Here is a 7,556-nt window from a genome sequence, read left to right on the forward strand (position 1 = left end):
GGAACGGGCTTTCCTAAATCCATATTGATGTTTGGTCAGAAGTTTAGCAGCTGGATTAGAGCTTGATTAATTATGGTCTCAAATATTTTGGCGAAAAGCAGGAGGAGGTTAATGGGGTGATAATTTAATGGATCAGTTCTTTCGCCAGAATTTTTTAAATTAAATTTTTAGAAGAAATGTTGCGAGCCTGTCTCTGCTTTATGATTATTTTCATGGCAAGTGCTCGTCTAAACTCCAATCTATGGTCCCTCCTGGCCTGACTATGAAAAACACTTGTCTAACTGAAACCATAATCAATAATTTCCCCCCACTCTTTATCTGTGTCTAAACTTAAACATAGATTCCATGAACAAAACTTTTCTTAGAATTGCACACCCGTGGAACTCTGTTCTGTTTTCCTGCTTTCCAATTTACTACAATATGGTAGTCTTCAAGTCCAACATGAACAAATTCTTGATGGGCCATCTCTTTATGTAATTCAATTTACCAAATTTCCACTACTAACAATTATTATGACATGTTCCCCTTGACCACTGTATACTCATTAACCTTTATCCTTGAATGGCCTCCGGGTCTTGATACGTGGTGACTCTTTTGTAAAAAAAAAAAATGGTGTTGGCACACGTGAAAAAATTCAGACATTTCCTTTTCATATCAAACGACAGTGGTCTTTGATGGTGAACAGTGTGAAAACTCCTAGTGAGTACAAATAATAATAGAAACATGGAAGATGAAGAGGTGCTTGTTAAGAAAGAGATGACAAATTGGTTTTTAAATATGTCGTTTTAAGCAAAAACATGTACTTAATTGTTGTCGATAATAGTAATATATCCAAAAATTTACAAAAATTCATGGAGTAGAACAATTTAATATTGTATGTGACCTGCTTATCCCACTGAAGACTTACCTGCAAAGGGATGTTTATTCTAAAAGCAATTCTTAACATAAGGAACTTGGGGGCGTTTATTCCGAAAACTGTTCTTAACATGGGGAGGTTGGAGACGTTTATTTCGAAAGCTATTCATAACATGGGGAGGTTGGGGATGTTTATTCCAAAAGCAATTCTTAACATGGAGAGATTGGGGGTAATACCCCTAAAAAGCAACTCTTTGCAGATAAATCTTTAATGAGACAACCAGATTGGTGAATCTTTTCTATTAATTGGCAATCCTGTTAAATTTACCTTTAATGGTTCTGTGAATACACTCCTACAAATGGTGACTCCTGACTTCAATAAAATAGCAACACGCAACCTCGATCCTATAAATGAAATCCCGATTATGGATTGGTTACCACAACGATCACACATCCAACAATACAGGAGCACTAGGAACAGTCTTGAAAATTTTTTTTTAATATTAAAAATTGGAATCAAGGGGAGGACTGAGATTACCTGAGAATTCCTAGTGAGTACAAATAATTAAACATTAAATATAGGCATGGCTAAAAAATGGAAAAACTAACAAGTAGTTGTTTTTTTTTAAACGAATTACAATCTATTAAAATTCATTATTCTTGAGCAACTTTTTTCTTCCAAAATGTTGCCACAACCCCCCACCCCCACCCCTCACCAAATGTAAACACAGAATTTTTGTAAAATGTTTAACGGTATTCCACTTGGTAAATGTCAATGCGTTATTTACGGAAAAACAGTTAATTAAACTGCAGAAGCACCTGTTAAACTACACAAGTTCTATAACTGAATACTCACCCCAAAAAGAACGGAAAACAAAAATGTTTTTATAAACAACTTGTGAAAACTTACTGACAGCATTATTGTAACTATTAAATGAGGTAAAAACTATTATAATTTCATAAAAAAATATTTGTTCTAACTAGCAGGACCTGTGGAAATTCTAAATTTATGCAGGGTAAGAAGTTAAAATATACTGTTTTTTTTTTTTGGAGATTCTTTGTTTGAAATTAGCAGTTTTTGAAAATTTCAGACAGCAAAAGTTCAAAATCTAGCGATTTTCTGGAGATTTCTTTTTATTGATTTAGCAGGTTTTTAAAATCTTACTTGGCAACACTGTCAATAACTTTTCCTTTTCTAAAAGTGCATGGCAACTAAAATTATATTTTGCTCCATTTTTATACAATCTTTTGGTAAATGTTACCTTACGCTACAACTGTGAGAAATAATTTTAAGCATTCACCTCTCTGGGCATCTGTGGTGCCATATTTTAATTCTTGGGCATGCGTAATTCACATGTGAATATGATTTTGCGTTATCCTCCCTCCCCCTAATTCCTAAGAGGCATTGTTTTTTTGGGTTTTTTTATTCAATTTTCACCCCAAACGAGGCACAGCAGCAGTTTGAAGTAGGGGCTACTATCGAGGACATAAGTTGCAGGGGTATTATGAAGGGAGATGAGTAGCAGGATGTCTGTTTACATTACACTTGAACTTCTGCATGTCAGTACAGTTGGGGAAACAGGAACCTGGAAGGGAGTTCCAAAGTCTAGCAGTTCTTTTTTTTTTTTTTTTTTTTTTTTACATTTTCACCCCAAACAAGGCACATTGCCACTTTAATGTAGGGGGCTACTATCAGGAGAAACATCTACTGGGGTACTATGTAGGGATTAGGGCAGCGAGATGTTGGTTCACGTTGCACTTGAACTTATGCATGTCAGTACAGTTGGGGAAGCAGTGACCTGGAATGGAATTCCAAAGTCTAGCCGTTCTGGGGAAGAAACTACTAGAGTAGAAAGATCTTTTACATCTAGGGATCTCTACAGTGTGGGGGTGGGATTTTGTAGCTTGTCGGGTCTGTCGAGGGTGTTCACGTCGTGGGGGCACAAGTGCTTGCAGTTCTTCAGAGCATTCACCATTATAATACTTGTAGAACAGGCAGAGGGATGCAACGTTTCGACGATGGGACAGAGGCTGAAATTTAGATGCCAGTTTAGGGCCTATCAGATTTGCGACTCTCTTTTGAACCCTGTCAAGGAGCGAGAGACTAGTAGCCGATGCACCGGCCCAAATATGACAGCAATACTCCATACATGGGCGAATAGTGGCCTTATAGAGGTACAGGATACTTTCGGGTGTTAGTAGTTTTCTAGCACGGTAGAGAGAGCCCACCTTCCTCGCAGCGGCCCTAGCAATGCCCTCGATGTAATTGTTCCAACTCATGTTTCCTGTGAACGTTAGGCCAAGGAGCTTGAAAGACGTACTCTCAGATAAAGAGTTGTTGGCCATTGCTATAGGTGGTAGAGAAGGTTTCTTGTAATTATTGAATGAAACCAGTTTTGTCTTGGTGGCATTGAACGTTACCATCCATTTTTGTCCCCATTCCACTACTGATTGGAGGTCATCCTCTAGTGTTTCTGCCATTACTTTAGATATATGTTCATTTGTTTTCCTGTCGTGCCTGCTATAGAGTGTGGTGTCATCAGCATATATACCCATCTCAGAGGCAATTTTGTCGGGGAGGTCATTTATGAATATCAGGAACAGCAGAGGACCAAGGATAGATCCCTGGGGCACTCCCGCATTTATATCATATTGTTTAGATGTACGACCGTCGAGGACAACCTGGATTTTTCTCTTATCTAAGAAGGATTTAATTATGTTAAGTATTCTACCAGTGATACCGTAAGATCTAATCTTCCTGAGGAGACCCTCATGCCATATCCTGTCAAAAGCCTTAGATATATCTAGAGCTACCGCTCTGCCCTCTCCCGCTTTGTCCAGTGAATGGTATATGCGTTCAGAGATTACAGTGAGGATGTCTGCCGTGGAACGGGCTTGTCTAAATCCATATTGATGGTCGGTCAGAAGTTTAGCATCAGTAAGGTGCTGGACTAGAGCATGGTTAATTAAGGTCTCAAATATTTTGGCAAAAAGTGGGAGGAGGCTAATAGGGCGATAATTTAATGGGTCAGTTCTTTCGCCAGAATTCTTGAATACTGGTACCACAGAAGCAGTTTTCCAACAGGTCGGAAAGCAAGATTCATTAAGGCATTTGTTCTGGGGAAGAAACTATTAGAGTAGAAGACTTTCTTACACCTAGGGATCTCTACTGTGAAGGGGTGGGATTTAGCTGCTTGTCGGGTTTGTCGGGTTTGTCGGGAGTATCTACGTCGAGGGGGTACAAGTGCTTGTAGTTCGTCAGCGCAGTCACCATTAAAGTACTTGTAGAACTGGCACGGGGATGCAACATTTCTTTGATGGGACAGAGGCTGAAGCTTAGATGACAGTTCAGTAATTGGCGACTCAACTTTGAACCCTGTCCAGAAATTAGAGACTAATAGCAGATGCACCAGCCCAAATGTAACTAAGATGATCTTTAAGGCATTTTCCTGGGGTTGAAAAAAAGAAAAAGGAAATATATTCCAAGATTCATTTTTCTTTTGCGTCTTGAGATGGGAATGTGTGAGAAATCATTTAAGCGTCGGCCTCTCTGGGCATCTAGGATGCCATTTTTTAATTCTTGGGCATGCGTGACTCATGTGATGTCACATTATGCTCCCCCTCCCCTACTTCCTATTAAAGCGGCTGAATACCGCATAGGGGCATGGTTTTTTGGCATTGACAGTGGGAGAGGTTAGACACACATTAGTGCTTCCAGACCTTAGAGGTCACAACAGACAACATGTTGCAACTTTCTCCTTGTTTTGAGCCACAGTATAAGGAAAGTCGTCAGGCAACAGAACACCGACCACTCTAATTTGTTTTTTATAGGTATTCGAGGTCGCTGACAAGGAATCTGATAATCAAACCTGTTCCAAATTTACCGCTTGCATGGTATGAACCCCTGGACCCTCGGACTATTTTGCGTCATTTCACTGCCTTCAGTAGTGTTTTCTTATAGTGAAACAAATAAAACAAATAGTGTTAGTGTAACCCGGATATAAGAGACTTCCTAACCGGTCACTTACCTCATATCCGAGTTATACTTATATCTGGAATTCTTATATCCGGGTTACACTGTACATCAACATAGGCTCTAATTTAGGGGGTTTGTATTACTGTACACATAGATTCGAAAAAGTTGTCAAAAAACAAATATATAACAAATAAATGTTATCAAAGGCAAGATAAATTACTTTTCTACCAAACTGGATATAATTTTCGTGTTTTTATTCAATGTAACACGTTTATTCAGCTCGAAAACCATACAGTGTTTACCGATGTATTGGAAAATTCAAAATGGCGGCCTACTCTCTCTTTAACACGGTAAGTTCGGGAAAAGGTGTTATAAATAATAAACTAGACAAAATACTGTTAGAAATTCGCTCAATATATGTCAAGTTATGTCACGGTAACATATATTGAGCGAATTTCTAACAGTATTTTGTTTAGTTTATTATTTATTATACCTTTTTCCGAACTTACCGTGTTAAAGAGAGAGTCGGGCGCCATTTTGAATTTTCCAATATATCGGTAAACACTGTATGCTTTTCGAGCTAAATAAACATGTTAAATTGAATAAAAACACTAAAATTATATCCAGTTTGGTAGAAAAGTAATTTATCTTGCCTTTGATAACATTTATTTGTTATATATTTGTTTTTTGACAACTTTTTCGAATCTATGTGTACAGTAATACAAACCCAAATTATATTTTGATACATTTTTCATACAATAAATGTTTCAATTTTTTTCTGGTAGATTAGTGACCGTTCGATAATAATCCGCTGAAAAAAATGAAAAAAAAAAAAAAAGGACGAAAATAAAAATTTACAGACTTGGTGTAATGCTTCCCATGTGCGCCTACGCAGTTATAGAAAAAAAAAGTCAAAATAAAAAGTTGACCGAAAAAATATAGTTAGCGTCTTTATAAAGATATCTAGATAGAGAAAAAGAACGGTAATTCAATTCATAATTTTTTACTTAAAGTGCAAGGTTATGAACTTAAGTTATCGTTCTTCCTTTGCTAACCATTTTATCGATTTGTTACTGTATTTTCCAGCTTAGTTATCATTCTGGCGTTTCAAACTCACTTTGAATGTATTTTCATTTTTTTTCATATAATTTTTCTTATTTATTTTCAAAACATAGTTTAAACTCAAATAAATTGTTAAGGAATATTTTTTAAAAACTTATTTCACTATAAATAAGTTACAGGACTTATTTTCCCTGTTAAATTTTATTTTTAAAACTTTAATGAATTTAAATTGAAGGAACTGCTTACGCTTTGCTTACCTTATATTTGTTTTGACTTCGAAGCAGAGAAAAAAAGAGGAAGAAAACAACAAGCACACTAAAACATGCTGAACTCCTTATTAGCTTTAAAAAGGAAAAATACTTGATATATTGATAAGTTTTTAAACTGTTATGATTTAGAAGTGTCTTATTTCAATAAGAAAACTTATACAGACATTTTGACAAACGCATGTTGAAAATGGCGCGGTAGGTTGATAAAAAAGTTGAAATGGATTAAGCGAGTCGAAACCGAACCGCAAAAAAAGTTTATACACATTTCTAGTTTTGCTTTAATCTATCGTACAATTGTTCACTTTTAAAGACTTTTAAAGAATGGTTCCAGAAGGGAGAATTAAATATAAAAAAAACTATATATATTCTAAATGAGTTGCTATTTTGGAAAGCAATATGGAGCGTTAGACTTTTTGTTTAAGAAAAAAAAACGTAAAACATGGAGATTGAATACTTTTTTTGTTTCTAGTTGCGTGTGAGGAAAAAAGAATAATATTAAAACGACAAATGTTTCGTAAAATGTCACTTTTTGACATTTTATGCTGTCAACAACTCCACGCTATCAACGTAAAGTTTTTTCGTCTGATTCAAATGATACGTAAAGAAAAAAAAATAAGTAAAAGGTAAATTCTTATTTAGAATTCAATCTAATTAAAAAAAAACAACAAAAAAAAAACGAGACAAGTGTACGTACGACGAGTGGTACCGTATTCACCTCCCACAGTTTTTTTTTTTTTTTATTGTCTTTTTTAAAAATATTTTTCAGTGGATTAATATCGAATGGACACTAATCTACAAATTTATCAAAAAAAAAAAGTCAATATTTAAATAGTTGCTATGTTTCTAATGCAACGTTTTAGTAAATCGATTATCCATTTTAGAACCAGTCGACGTTTTTAAGCCAAATTTCGCGAATTTAGCATTTTTAAAGCAGTTTAGCCTTTCTCTAAAATTTAGCTTGATATTTTCCTTTTTTCAATTATTTTATATACATATTTGTGGTTATCTTCAAGTTTCGTCACCTGACATTTAGATTTTTTAAATTAACAAAAAAACTCTTTGGTATACTGACGTGTGTGCACAGTTTCTAATACAATAAATCGATCCCCCATATTGGAACCACTTGACGAGAACCTGCACATCCCTTTTACATGAAAGATTTTTCATTTATAAATCTAAGGGCAATAATGTGCTAACGGTTATATCTCATAGGATTAGTGAATCGCTTGACAAAGGCTTCCTTTCTAGGGCAATTGCTCATAGATTGGAGCTGAGATGAGGACTTGCCATGAAAATAATGATAAAGCAGAGACAGGCTCACAACATCTCTTTTGTGGGAAAGAGGTTGCAGGGAAGAAAAAAAAGGCATTCCCCACTAGGTTACAAAGTCTATT

At 35.7% G+C, this 7,556-nt stretch overlaps 1 protein-coding gene across 1 annotated transcript in view; it reads right to left on the reverse strand.

Moving 5' to 3' along the window:
• Positions 1–6,356, reverse strand: part of LOC145263208 (uncharacterized) — a 291,719-nt gene extending 285,363 nt beyond the window's left edge. The window contains exon 1 of the mRNA XM_080120287.1: positions 6,151–6,356. The gene's annotated coding sequence lies outside the window, so the exon portion shown is untranslated. The remainder of the gene's footprint in view (positions 1–6,150) is intronic.
• Between the last annotated feature and the right edge of the window lie 1,200 nt (positions 6,357–7,556).

This window comes from Euprymna scolopes, chromosome 3, assembly GCF_053919585.1.
Source record: "Euprymna scolopes isolate OS-2025 chromosome 3, ASM5391958v1, whole genome shotgun sequence".
Taxonomy (NCBI): Eukaryota; Metazoa; Mollusca; class Cephalopoda; order Sepiida; family Sepiolidae; genus Euprymna; species Euprymna scolopes.